The sequence below is a fragment of the Papaver somniferum genome, chromosome 10 (genome assembly GCF_003573695.1).
Source record: "Papaver somniferum cultivar HN1 chromosome 10, ASM357369v1, whole genome shotgun sequence".
Lineage (NCBI taxonomy): Eukaryota > Viridiplantae > Streptophyta > Magnoliopsida > Ranunculales > Papaveraceae > Papaver > Papaver somniferum.
Genome location: NC_039367.1, coordinates 121,807,334 through 121,823,173, shown reverse-complemented (window position 1 = coordinate 121,823,173; position 15,840 = coordinate 121,807,334).

The window sequence follows — 15,840 nt, the reverse complement described above, 5'->3', positions numbered from 1 at the left end:
TGCAACCTGCCAAGAAAATTAACAAATAAAGCGCACCCTTGTCTAGTTTCCTGTTTAAGACAACTACATCTAGCTGTGGTTCAGGTTCTATAACTGGGTCCAAATAAAATATTTTCATGGGTTGGAATTCCTCAAAGCTAAGAGCCGGTTCAGGTATTAGAGTGTGAAGAAACTCAAGTGAAAATTTAAAAGCACATAATAATAACCTGAATAATTGTGGATCCTTAAAGTCAATCAGGTTTGACTTACATAATTGACCACAGTGGGAGTAGTGGTCATTCTTAGGAAAATGTGTCGATTCTATTAACCTAAAGTACTTAGGCTTAGTCTCAGAACTTAATATTCGACTCATTTTAAATACAAACGTTCCCACATTTGGAAGAAAACTATTTGGTGGGAAAACAAAATCGACCTGGGTATCATATCCTGGTCTAACCTCATCAACCAGAGGATGGGTTTCTAATAACTGAACTTCCTTATGGACATCACTAAGTTCAGGAAAACGTGTGTGAAGATAATCTTGTAAAATGGTTGAGGCACATGGAGAATGATAATCACCCCCAAACTTAGAGTTTTGGGTATCTCTAGATAGACTAGCTAAAATTTCCTTAATTTCTAGATCGTTGGAATCCTGAAAATAGTCAATTGCTTCTTCTAGGTTATACTCAAGTGACGCATCCTAAACCATATTTAATAGTTGTACGAGTTCATTTTCTTCGTCTAAGACCATTGTTTCTAAATCGCGAGACTCTAAAACGATATTCTCAGAATAAACTCGTTCCTCTAAACCATTATCGACTTCGTAATCAAAAGGAAATACTACATCTTCTAAAACGGGGGTATCTCTAGTCAAATCCTCTTCCTTTTGAATAGGTGAATAATTATTAAAATTATTTGGATTTGAACTAGAAATAGTAGTATCATTGTAAAGCTCAATTGGAGTAACAGATTCCTGATCACTATGCCTATATGTGTCAAATTCTTCATCAGTACTATCCTCATCATAATCATCATAATAACATGAAAATGGTTGAACCTCATCTAAAAAAGTAGTGTTACCAATTCTAACCTCGGCATCTTGATTATGCAAATAACTATTCTCATTTTCAAGGGTACTATTGGAAACACTATATTGGAAATTAAGACTATCTTGAGCAGTTCTGTTCTGGGCCTCTAACAACATTTTCTGAGTCGACTCACAAGACTTCCTTATGGTATCGTGTATAGAAGGTTGACTCATGGGTGCATTTTGTTTATTCATTTCTAACACAAACCTATTTGTATTCTCAGTTAATTGTTTGAGAGACTCTTCTAGAGGAAGAACAGGTTCAAAAGGATCATAATAGGGACTAGTTTTCAACATTTTCATTATATTTTCCAAAGACGAGGAACTAGTACTATAATAATCCTTATTTTCTTGCTCGTATGACCGGTGTGTGTGTGTATAGTAATTGGGATCACCATGGTATGAGTCGTAACCTTTAAAAGGTTGATGTTCCCAATCATTATTCACACTATGGTTAAAATTGTAACGTCCATTTTGAAACTCAGTCGGATATTCGTTGTATTGGCTATTGTGATACCAGTTCGACATTCTATTGCAGGGGTGTGAGTTGTCACACAAAATAAAACCCACTGACAGGGGATTCGTGGGTGGATAGAATCTTACCTCCCGTACCAGACGGGCGATGAACCTTTGAAGTCGACTCAGGCCACCGACTCCGATGTCAGTGTACGAACCCGAGGGGCCGAGACAGTATCGTAACTGTCGTCCTTCCCTGCAAACAGTTTATATTTAATCTTAACCCTTCCGTAGGGTTTAAAAAAAAATGTCCAAAGTCCAATGTCCAAGTGTCCAAAAAGAAAAGAAAAATTACAAAAAATAAAACCCTATTTACAGTTTCTAAAAATAAACCAAAATAACTATATACAAAATCTTCTTCTTCACTCCTTTCGGATTCCTCTTTTCTTTCCTTCTTTGGCGATGCTTTCCTTTTATAGCACTTTTTCTTTCCTTGTAGCTTCGCTCGAAATCTGAAAAGAATCAAAAAATACCAAAGGCGTAAAAGAGAACAAATATTCTAAAAGAAATAAAATAAATCTAAAACCTAAAACCTAATACAAATCCGCGTCGGCGGCGCCAAAAATTGATGTAGTTTTGAAAGTGGTAGTAAAGTTCGTTCAACTCGGACTCGACAAGATTGGGTTCTAGACTTAAAATAAAAATAGAAAATATATATACAAAAGGTTTGTCACAATGTCGAGAGAGACTGAGACTCAGGATTCCACCAAATTCCATTCATGCGACTCAAATAATAATTCTAATCAATTATAGTTCAAATATAAAAATATGGACTCTTGTTCTTTGCCAAAAATAGATTTTTGAAAAGCAATGACTGTAAATCACAAGCATGATGTATCAAAAATACATAGACCAAGCATACACCATCAAACGAAATCACACCCATTCAATAAAAATCATAAATCGATTAAAAATCAATGTCAATAGTCATAAAAGAATTATTAGAATTACCACATGCGTGAAATAGGGATTCCTACGTCATCCCAGTATTAGGGTTTAGCTTCTCATATCAAAAGCAGGCTCAAAATAATAAATCATGGCTCAAAAGTTGTTTTTATTGAAGAGATGATATGATTCAGTGAATATGCAACGACGTAGTGGCGTTACAGAGTTCACTGTTACAGGAGGTTTGGCTAACTGAAGATAAATGTGGCTGTTCGGCTGTTACAGAGAGAATACTGTAGCAGTGTTGCGAATTTGAGACGCTGTTTATTTGCAACGTTGTTCTTCAGCACCACCAGCAGCAGCAGCAGCGACAAGTTTCCTGTAATCACTGATTCTCGCCTCCTGAGCTCTCCTATCGACCCCAAACTCTCGACACCTATTCTAGGGGACCTAAGCATCCTATTTATACACAAAAGGGCCATTGAATCTTTCCAAAATCGCATAAAAATTCCCTTTTTCCTTTCTTGGCAGTCACAGCAATAATCGCTTCCCAAATTTGTTTTACGCGTTTCTGAGCTTTCCCACTTATCTCAAACTCTTACTTAGATAGAATATGTATTTTTGGAACGAATTTCTTGCCTTTAATCTCTCTGAATGTCCAAAAACAAACTCGACAGGGGCCGTGTTTCCTTTTTTATTCTGTTTCCTTTTTCCGGCAATTCCAGCCCAATTAGATCGATCCAAACGCATTTATTAAACCTGTTTTGCTCTATCAAGTCCAGCCCAATCGATTTCCAGTATTGAATCACCCTGAAACTCGTTCAAATCTTCAATCCAAAATCAACAGCGTCTGCATGCATTTTTCCGGCCAAAAACCGTTTTAAACGTGAAGAAGAAGGGTGTCCCCCTATCCAGTTCCGGTGTCCCTTTAGCACATGCCTAGAAATGGGTTACCCCTTATCCAAAGCGAGAGTCCGAATAACAAATGTCCTCCCAGGTGCCTTTAACAACTTTTCGAGCCAATTTCGCCGCAAAAGCTTATTTCTCCAAAAACACCTACAAAGAGATAAAATACCGAAATAAGTACAAAAATGGGTACTAACAATATACACAATAGAGATGAAAATAGACACATAAATGCGTCTATCAGTTAATGTAGTCGTATATTCTGTAAGGTTTTCCTTATGTTGAGTATGTGAACGATTAAATTAGTCATCTCCGTATGATTACCTTAGTCGTAGCTCCGTAAGTTTGCTTATGTTGAGCACTTTCAATTAAATTGATCACTTTTGTGGTTTGATTTAGTTGCGTTTTCAATTGAATTAATCATGGGTTTACTTGTGATTAATTTGGTTGAGCTTTGGATATAGAAAATCATTCCTATGGTTTTTGGTGTCTAATTTAAAAATCCTTCTTTTCCTTCGAAATTAAGGTCGCTCTTGTTGTTCTTTCGGGAATGACATCAAATGGGGGAGAGTTCTTTTGAACTTGTGCTTAATGGTAATATCTTGCGGGGTGTGCGGCTGTGGAATTTTATAGGGGTTATCTTGTATCTTAAAACTCCTTGATGAATGCATTTAGCTTCGGCTTTATGATTGCATCTAAATTAAGTTGGTATGTATTTTCCTTTTAGTCTATGAAATGTCTCTTGTGGAGATTTCATTATGATCCCGTTCTTGTACCTTTGCCAATTATATTAACAAAAAGGGGGAGAAATAATGTAGTTCACACTACAAATACATATGGTTTTCGGATCATTGTGTAAGGGGGAGTGGTTTTCATGATCGAGATGGAGTATTGACTAAGGGGGAGTGATACATATCACCCTAGTATTATTGTTAAAGTCGTGATACAATTGGACTTTGATATTACATAATAATACTATGACACTGTATAATAATGATCGAGAATCTCGATTTCTCTCATTGTTATAGCTACGGATCTTCAACAACGGTAATGCTAAACTTACAACCTTTGGGATCATTGGAGTACTTGGAGGGACGAAGATTCAGGGAACGTTGAAGATTAGACTATGGAATAGGAGCCACTAAAATTTATCTTTTTTGTATTCCATATGTAATAATAGTTTTGTCACTAAAACTGACAAAGGGGGAGATTGTTAGAGCATATCTCGGTCGACCTCGCATGCGTTGCTATCTCAAGCATGTTTGTCAATGTTAGTGATCAAAACTATGAGTCTTGATTTCTAGCCTATATAGCTAAGTCTCGGACTAGGACAGAAAAGTGTAATTGAGCTCAAGGACTTCATGGAAATTCAACGACAACGACGAAGATCTATACAAGGAACCGTGGAAATTCATCAACAAAAAGGTATGTGGAGACTTGAACTTATCTATCACTCAAAAGTCTATCTATTCTATCTCCTACTTCTTATGAGACAAAAGTCGTATGCTATATAGACTAGATCATACACATTTGACATTTCGAGCTGAGCATTCATTGCTTATCTTTTATCTCGAAATCGTGTGTTGGTAAAGCGTTTCGCTTTGATCAAGTTTATCTTCACCTAGTGACAAAAGTCATGAAAAGTTTCAATCACTTTGAGAATTGCTCTGACGTGAATCGGTCTGTGAATAACGGCTACATAGCATCCTCTGAGAATGTCTCAATGATTGAAATGAGAGTTTAGATTACATAACCATGTATTCCTTGAACCGAAGTTTTCGAACTTTGTTGATCAAGAGAAATCGGGAGGATTGTGGAATTGGCTTGCCAAGTCCGCGAACTGGCGGAAGTTCTCTTTTTGAGAATTTCTGCTGAGTTTGGAAAACTCAACCGATTGTTTTAAGTCCACGAACTTGTTTGTGAACTTAAGAGGTTATGATCGAAATATGTGCTCTGAACATGAAACATTAAATTACTTAGGAATGCTTTATGCAAACCATGACTATGATGTTCATGAGTCGATTCAATCGAATCGAATCATCTTTGTTTCAGTTGTGTCTTGTGTAGTTACATAAGGTCTCATAGCAATTGAACAACTCTTTAACTAGTTCATTTGAGTCAATTGAACTAGTTATGGTTAAGAAGAACAAGGTTAATATGAAATGCCCATATGGTTAACCTTTTGGGTTAGTATGTTGAACCAACATACAGGTACACGTTTGGGCATGGTTTTCATAAACCCAGTAAACGTTTACCCAAGTGTGTGTGACAAGCTAAGTTTTCGATCTAACGGTTGAGAAATATTAGCTTGAATCTAAATCAGGTTTTCATCTAACAATGAATAAGGATTGCTTTGTAACTAAGGAAAAACCCTGATTTGAAGGCTATATAAAGGAGACATCTAGCATGGAGCAAAACTAATCCCCACACGTCTGTGTGATACTAGTGCGCTCGCTGAGTCGATTCTCCTTTAACCTTTGGTTTTCTTCTCTAAAACCAGGTTAAAGACTTAAAGGCTTCATTGGGATTGTGAAGCCAGACCGATACTACTTTTATCGTAGTTGTGTGACCTGATATTGCATATTCTATCGTACGAGTACAATCGATTGATTGTCTTGAGATCGTGAGAGTTCTCCGATAGGCAAGATAAATAAGTCACAAACATCTTCGTCTCACTATTTGTGATTCATCGACAAACCGCCTGTGTAGTCAGGAAGCATTGTAGAGAGGTGATTGATTAATCCAGGCTGTTCTTCGGGAATATAAGACCGGATTATCAAATGGTTCCTGTTCACCTTGATTTTATATCTTAATACGGAACAAAACCTAGGGTTTATCCGTGGGAGACAAATTTATCCTTTGATAGACTTTTCTGTGTGAGACAGATCTGTTTATTATCAAGTCTGTGATTTTGGGTTACAACAACTCTTGGTTATGGGTGATATCAGCTAAGGGAATCAAGTGCCTAGTATCCTATTGGGATCAGAGGCGTAGGAGTACAACTGTACCTTGTATCGGTGGGAGACTTATTGGGGTTCAACTATAGTCCAGTCCGAAGTTAGCTTGGAGTAGGCTAGCGTCTGTAGCGGCTTAATACAATGTGTATTCAATATGGACTAGGTCCCGGGGTTTTTCTGAATTTGCGGTTTCCTCGTTAACAAAATTTCTGGTGTCTGTGTTATTTCTTTTCCGCATTATATTTATACAATTGAAATAATACAGGTTGTGCGTTCGTGATCATCAATTGGAAATCCAACCTTTGGTTGTTGATTGATATTGATTGATCCTTGGACATTGGTCTTTGGTACCGTCCAAGTTATTCCTTGTATTTGATAAAGACTCGTTATTGTTTTTAGCTTGAGTAAAAATCAAATCAAGAGAGAGATATTAACTCCTTGAGATACTTTTATCTAGATTGAGTCTGACTATCTAGTTGATTCTGTAGCAAAATATTTCGGAGTTAGTCCATACAGGTTGCTAATCGAAATATTGGGTGGTGTTGTTAGACCCCCGCTTTTTCATAACCCATTTCTCTATCAATTACACATCCATCTCCATAACCCATTCCATTTCTGCCGAACCTAACTTATAATTTCTTCACAGAAACCAGAAACAACATTTTCATCATCTCTTCTTGTTAGAATACGGGCATCCAACTCAAAAACAATTGGCAATGAGTGGAGAGGCCCTTAGGGATTATAAATCGCAAGATTTTAGATTGCCCAACAATGTGGGACTAATAATCTCAACACGCCCCCTCACGTGTATCCTCGTTGGGTCTCACACGTGGACAATAAATCGGGTGACGCGGAGTAAAGGCGCAGTCAAATGACTCGATGCAAATAGCTTGCTCTGATACCATGTTAGAATACGAGCATCCAACTCAAAACCAATTGGTAATGAGTGGAGAGGCCCTTAGGGATTATAAATCACAGGATCTTAGATTGCCCAACAATGTGGGACTAATAATCTCAACACTTCTTCCATTAGGTGATTGATAGAAATTCAACAAATTTATTTACCGGTTCTTCAATCTTGTTTCTTGTTCTCGACAAGCATTTGTAATGATCATCCGTGTTCTTCGCCACTCGAATAGTTTCATACAACTGCACATCCATTTCGCACCTCTCTGGAATTTAGGTGTGATGTAACGAGAGAGGAATTTCCGATGTTTTTTTTTCTTTGAAAGAGAGAAAATCTCGATCTAGTTTTAGGGTTAATCACATGGAGACACTGAAGGCACCTGTTTAGATTGATAGGAGCTGCCATTCTGGGGATCGTTTTGCGAAAACTTAATTATTTAGGGGTGCACAGAAAATAAATCAAGTCCAACAGTTAGACACGTCATCATATAACGGGTCAACGTTGGTCTTTAGACCAAACGCAAAGGCTGGAGAAATGTTAGACCAAATCCAGGTTTTGGTCAAAACCTGAGTACCAAAAACCAAATAACCCGATTAAGTTACATGATATAATACTTAATCAAAGAAAAATAGACATCAATTTTTGATTCAATAATTGTATAAGGTCTATTTCGAATAAAACTATCTACTATTATGAATAAATTTATTATTTTATAATTTTTCTTGTGATAGTTTTTTCTATTACATAGTCTGTGCTTGAATGCTTTATATTTTTGCTATGTGTTTATGGGATGTTTGATTTCGGTTTTCATAACCTTAATATCCAATCTCATATGGTGTGAACCCTTATGGTTTGTGTGGCTTTTTGATTTAGCGGGGTTGAGTTCTAGCCCATGTTGGTAGGCTTTATCAAAGGATCATAAGGTGTTCCGATTGAAACTCATATGTGAAAAGTCACAATATGTTGAATCGTTTTTGGTTTAGCATAAAAGCATAATTGTTTTGGGGTTTTCAAATTTTTCCTTGCATTAGTTAAAACCGATTCAACCTTTCTCTGGTAAAGGTTGCTTTTGTTGTTGTTCTTTTGTTCTTGCGAGAGGATGGCAACACAATGGGGGAGAGTTCTAACGTGAACTTGCGCTTAATGATATATCTTTCTGGGGATAAGAGGATGCGGAATTTGAGGTAACGAAATTTGTTAGTTATTCGTTTTCCTGTTTAAGAAAAGTCTGTTTTTATTGCATATATTTTGCTTTTGCTTAACAAAATTTCGGTACGATTGATGTTTATTCCATCATGTGTGTATGGATGTGTGTATGTGATTCAATTGTTTCCGGTTGAGAAGAACTATTGTTATCTTTCTTTATTGTTTGGTATCAATTATTTAGGCTTAACGAAATTTTGGTGCAATTGCGGTGCTATAATGTCTATGTTTGTTTCAATTGCTTCCGGTTAAGAGAAATAATTATGCAAGTTGATTTATTTGGTTCGTATGAATTATTTATGGCTTAACAAAAAACTTCGGGATCATTTGTTTAGTACAATTAGATTCCGGATAAGAGAAACTAAGTTAATTCTGATCGTATAGTTAGACTTATCAAAGTGAAGGATTCAGTTATTCAAGTATAATCGAATGCCTTAACATGAAATACTAGTTAACTAACCAAGTACTTGTCTTGTTTAAAAGTGAAAGGTCTAAGTTATTGTTTGATTAATTAGAGACTTGTGAGAAAAATAAAGTTAATTCTGATCTTTATTTTGGTCTTATCAAACAAGCGATTGTATTTGTGCAATCGGTTTAGCAAAAAGAACTAAGGGGATTAGTCAATTTGTTAAACTATTAGGGAAAATTGCTTCGGGAAATTGTTTCCTTGATAACATATTAAAATCAAATTACTTGTAGTTTCGGTTTTGATATTGGTTATCTAAAATGGTATGTGAAACCTTCGTGCTTAAGTCTTATAGGTTGTACAAGTCTTTCATATTTGTAAGATTCTTTCGGTTTGTCCTTGATTTGCTCGTACCTTTGTCATTTGGTGACAAAAAGGGGGAGAATATATGGAGTAAACAAGTGATTGGTATTCACTAAGGAAAGGACAATTGTGCTTAAAACGTTATATCTAATGAAAGAGTAAAGCATTGAATAAGGGGGAGAAACATATCATATGATGATCGTAGTTATTTGAACTACGAGAAGAAAAATAACAAAGATGTGCGGACTGAAAACCTAACTATCTCACCTTTAGGGGGATTATTAGCTTTGTTATTATAACGTCAACAACGACATTTAAGGATTGAATTTATGCAGGTTATTGTGTTGTTGAAACTTGGAATCAAGCGTATGTATAATGAATTCTTGTAATTTGTTTATCCATATGATGTAAGATTTTTGTCACTAAAATTGACAAAGGGGGAGAGTGTTAGAGCATTGCTCGGTTGAACCCACCAAGCGTTGGTATGTCAAGTTTGGTTGTCATATTTTAGTGAACCAAAACTCATTTAGAGAGTCGATTGATTATGTACTAGAGTCAACTTCGTATAGGTTAAACTAGAAAGTTATTAGGATATGAGACATACAAGTATTACTCGAAGACTTGAAGAATGTGAAGAAGTAAAGAGCTACATCGACGACATCATCCTTCCTCTTGAGGTTAGTAATATTTTGACTTGATCTGTTTCATTCCTAACGTATCTTTCAAGTCGTGCTATATTGAAAACATAACTGCGAAGATATGAACGATTATACTCTAGTAGATGGACGTAGTATTAAGGAATTACAATACGAAGTATAACGCGTATCTTTTGAACTTCGTATATAAGACATCGACATAATCGTATGAATGCTATTGTGATTATGTGTATGGGTATGGGTGAATATGTTGTCCTAGGAAACAATGTTTACATTCGTTTAAAGGAAGTACATTCCTAAACTTGTTTTGTGAATCGAAAGGGAAATTGCTAGGCTTATTGGTATTGTTATTCATTGCATATCTTTGGATTACCAATATGTGTGATTAGTACAACCGATCATAATTTATTATGTATCTTGGTAAAACTATTCACAGTGCCCGACTTATGTATTGGTATGACTTTTATTAGTGCAACCGATCCTAAGTAATCACCTAAGATAGTAAGATCGATATTTGTAATTAGTGTGACCGATCCTAGTAATTTGTGTAACCGACCCTAGTAATTGGTGTGAACGATCACAAAAAAGTGTGTAATCGATCCTTGTAATTGGTGTAACCGGTACCGGTAATTGGTGTAACCGATCCTGGTAACTGGTGTGACCGATCACAAGTAATACCATGAGTATATGGTAACCGGTCCTGATAACTGATGTAACCGGTCCCAGTAAGCATAAGGAGGTAGAACTTATCCTTGTGTTTGGTAGAACCGTAAACCCATGATTAGTGATTTAATAATTGAAATTTGATCGATCACATATAGTTCTTGGAATTCAGATGAACCAATTCTAAACTCGTTTGGAAGTGTGGTAAATCGGTTCCAAGATTGTAAATACGAAAAAGGATTTACAAAGATAAAGATGTCGACATACTTTGAACATGTGCAGTAATTCTTATCTTTTATTGTTCAAAGATATTCCTTAATAACTAGAGGAGAATCCCGAACCGAAATAAATTGAGAATCTTTTAATTAAGGTGTTTAGTTTTATATGCTTTTAATTACCATCAACTAAATGCATATCTCTGGAAAATAAAAATTGGTAATGTGCATTTACTAATTGGAGATTTTCTAGTGAGATTTCGGTAAATATTTGGACAAAGCATTTCTAGGAATTATGAAAACCGATTTGGGCACTTATTGCATATCTTGAGAATATTCGGTTTTGGAAATTCCTTGGTGTCCAAACTTCCTTGGTCTATAAATACCTAAGTTTGCATTTCGAGCAAACTAATCCTCAGAGCCTGCAAAACTACCAAGTTGTGTTCTTACTGGTGGAGCCGTCTATTCGGAGAGGAAAGTACCCTAATTAGGCGAAATCCCTTACGACCGCTCGTTTTAAAGACTTCTTTGGGATTGAGAAGCTCTACGAGTACCGTTTGTGGGAAACTAGATAATTGCAGTATTATTAGTTTTCGATTGATTTGATTGAATAACGGTTGTTTAACTTTGATTTCACCTAGTTTGTTATGCTTGAGAATCTTCTCTTCTGATATAAGATTCACTCAAACTAAATCGAAGTTTCATCGGGATCTTTAGAATTGTTTGTAGATCTAAAGACGTCTTGTGATAATCTATTGTTAACAGACTCCGTTTTGTGCGTGATTGATCACAAGAGATTCAATTTGTGGTGTGCAGGTATTTATTGAAGATCTAAGAAGATTTAGAGACAAAGAAGATTTCTTATTGGGTTCATAATCTTTGACGTGCACAAAACTTGATCGTCTGGGATCCAACTATAATCGTTTATCTTTGATAGATTTGATTGATTAGTTGCGTAGATCAGCATCAGTATATAGTATCTTGGTGGATCCTATTATTGATTGCATAATCTAAACACGACTGCTTTGGTAGTTGTTAATTAGATAGATCTAGAACCCGACAAAGGAGTTTATTGGTTGAATGGAAGAGCCTTTGTCAAACTCATATCACTTTGTTTGAAAAGTGTTGTTACCGAACATATTTGTTGTTCCTTTATTGTTTGGAATACGAACCAAAGGAATTGTTCCAATGCATGCATATATCGAATGTCGGAAGCGCAGGGATACTGAAGAAAGTAGGTGAACTATAGGTTTAGTTGCTTGGTCTCAACTATACGAAGTTGGTTTAGATTTTGTATAACAGATTAATTCTGAGAGTATTCAATTCTGGACTAGGTCCCAGGGTTTTTCTGAATTTGCGGTTTCCTCGTTAACAAAATCTTGCCGTGTCATTTACTTTTGTTTTCCGCAATTATAATTGTTTTTATTATAATTTAAAGTAAATTACACAAACGTTAATTCTGTAATTACTTGATAGCAATCCTACAGAGTTTGGTTAAGTCCGAACCTATTATCAAGTAATCACACTTTCGTTGTTGTATTGTCTCGATCTTCTATCCATAGTCAGTCACACAAGTTATCTTGTTGTCGTATTGTCTCGATCTTGTATCTATAGACAATCACACGAAGTGTGAACCGATTCGTCGTATTGTCTCGACTCAGTCCATAGACAATCACTTTCGGTAAGAGGACTTATAGGTGGAAAAGTTTTAGATTGAGGTATATTTGGGTACCCTCGTCTTTTCAGTCGTAATTTGAAGAAGGTTTTTTTTTCGGCTTTGAAACTGAAAAAATGGGGGTCTAACAACCACACCCAATATTTCGTTTAGGAAATCTATATGGACTAATTCTAATATGATATTTCAATTATATAAACAAATATAATGCGGAAAACAAATAACACAGACACCAGAAGTTTTGTTAACGAGGAAACTGCAAATGCAGAAAAACCCTGGGACCTAGTCCAGATTTGAACACCATACTGTATTAACCCGCTGCAGACTCCAGCCTACTAAAAGTTAACTTCGAACTGAAATGTAGTTGAGCCCTAACCAATCTCACACTGATTAAGGTACAGTCGCGTTCCTTACGCTTCTGAATCCCAGCAGGACTCTACCCACTTGATTCCCTTAGCTGATCTCACCCACTACTAAGAGTTGCTACGACCCAAAGTCGAAGACTTGATAAATAAATTTGTCTCACACAGAAAAGTTTATTGAATAGATAAATTTGTCTTCCACAGAAATACCTACGAATTTTTGTTCCGTCTTTTGATTAATCAAGGTGAACAGGAACCATTTGATACACCGATCTTATATTCCCGAAGAACAGCCTAATAATATCAATCACCTCACAATAACTTAACTATATGGTAGTAGAACAAGTTATTGTGGAGTCATAAAGAATGAGACGAAGAGCTTTGTGATTAATTTTTATATCTTACCTGTCGGAGATAAATGTCGAGTAAATCTTAGAGAAGATAGTACTCAATACGATAGAGCAAAGTAAGATCAGAACACCCAACTACAGAGAAAATAGTTGGGTCTGGCTTCAAAATCCCAATGAAGTCTTTAAGTCGTTAACTTATACTGGTTTTAGGAAAAACCTAGGTTAAACGAGAATCGACTCTAGTCGCAACTAGTATCACACATGAGGTGTGGGGATTAGGTTTCCAAGTTGCTAGAGTTCTCCCTTATATAGTCTTCAAATCAGGGTTTGTTAACTTTGGAACAAATCAATCAATATCCACCGTTAGATGAAACCTGATTTAAGTTTCAAGCTAATATCTTTCCGCAGTTATATGGTCTTAGCTTGTTACACACAAATGAAATATACTTTCATTTAGATATGGGTAACCGTATCTAAACGTGTATATTGAGTTGGCTCAATAATAATTAACTTTTTTGTTAGCCATATGAACACTTTTCTCTTAACCATGTTCATCTTAACACTTTTAGATCAATTGATAATCCGATGAATCTAATTGTGTTACTCATAGAGTTGTTTAATTGTTTATATTCTCATAAAAGTATACAAGACACAATTGAAGCAAAATCAGATTGATTCAAGAGAATTAGTTCATGAACATTTTAGCCACGTTTTGCAAAGATTGCATTCCTTAATATATAAATGTATTTGTTCATGAGTATGAAATCATACTTAACTGATTTAAGATCTTGAACCACTTAAGTTTGCAAACTGGTACGCGAACTTAAGTTCCGGACATTGGTCACAAGCCGAAAGTTGGAAAACGGGTACGCAAACTTTAGCTCCGGACCGAACTCAGTTGAAACCATTTGCGAACGGGTACGCAAACTTGGTTCCCGAACTTCAACAGTTAAATTAGTTTGCCAGCGTGTATGCAAACTTAAGTACCCTGACTTAACATTTGAATAAGTTTGCGAATGGGTATGTAAACTTTCGGTCATGAATTTCGTCAAAACAGTTCGTACACTAAGTACACAAACCGTAATGTATCCAGACATGGCTTTTATCTCTTAACTCCCATTTCAATCATTGAAACATTCTTAGAAGACGAAAATAGTTGTCTCACACAAACTATTAGCTTATAAGAAATTTTCAAGTGATCGAATGATCAATACGAAACATTCCGAGTCTACATCAAATGACTGTCTCACATAAATCATGTAAGATGTTACCAGGTGATTTTCACATGATTATCTTTTGACTTTCGTCAAGAATAATGATGAACGTAATTAAAAGCAAAAAGCTTTCCAACACATATTTCGTGAAAGATATAAGCGAGTTAAACTCAGCTCGAAATATCAATGTGTATAATGTAAAGTCTATATAGCTATCCGACTTTGTCTCAATAGGAGATAGAGTAGATAGACTTTTGAGTGATAGATGAGTTCAAGTCTCCACATACCTTTTGTTTATTAAGTTCCACAAGCTCCCCTTAGTAGTTCTTCGTTTTCAATCGATGAACGTCGTGAAGTCTAAAGCTCAACTACACATTCTATCCTAATCCAATACATAGCTATAAGTAGACTAGAAATCAATACTTATAGTTTTGGCAACTAAACTTGACAAACAAGCTTGAGATAGCAACGCTTGCGAGTTCGACCGAGCAGTGCTCTAACAATTTCCCCCTTTGTCAATTTCAGTGACAGAACTATCAATACATATGGATTACAAAATAAATAAAATTTGTAGCTTCTCATGCAAACGCTTGATTTCCTTGGTTCTTCAACATTCCTTGAATTCTTCGTCACTCCAAGTATTCCAGTGATTTTGAACATGTTCAACTCAGCATCATAGTTGTTGAAGATTTGTAGCCATTACAATAAGAAAACAAATGTTTTCAATTATTGTTATACAGTGTCATAGTGTTATTACACAACATCAAAATTCAATTGTATCACAACTTTGACAATAATACTACGGTGATATGTATCACTCCCTCTTAGTCAATACTTCATCTCACAATGAAAACCACTCCCCCTTACATAATGATCCGTAAACCATATGTATATGTAGTGTGAACTACAAAATAATTCTCCCCCTTTTTGTCAATATAAGATGGCAAATGTACGAAACTAGTGTGATCATAACGAAATTCTCAAAGAGATACTTCATGACTAAAAGCGAACATATCAACTTTGTTTCGATGATTTCACATAGTCGATACTTAGTGTATTCATCAAGGAGTTTATAAAGATACAAGATAACTCATACAATATTCCACAGCTGCATTCCCCACAAAGATTTGGCAATTAACCACAAGTTCAATTAAGAACTCTCCCCCATAAAATGTCATTCCCGAAAGAACAACAAGAGCGACCTTACTTTTACAAGAAAAGAAGGATTTTTTTGGACATTAACAAATCACATGAAACATGAATTTAATCGGAAATGCTCAACATAAGAAAACTTACGGAGCCATACAATATTTTCACATAGAAGTGAATCACGGAAAGATCAATACTGCGAAATATTCAAAAGTTCATTTTGTCTTTTATCAATATTTGCATAATGACATAACAGACTTAAATTTTGACATATATCCGTCTAAACTTCTTATAGATTTAACATATTTAGCAATTTAATTGAAAGATATGATCATTCAAGGCTAAAA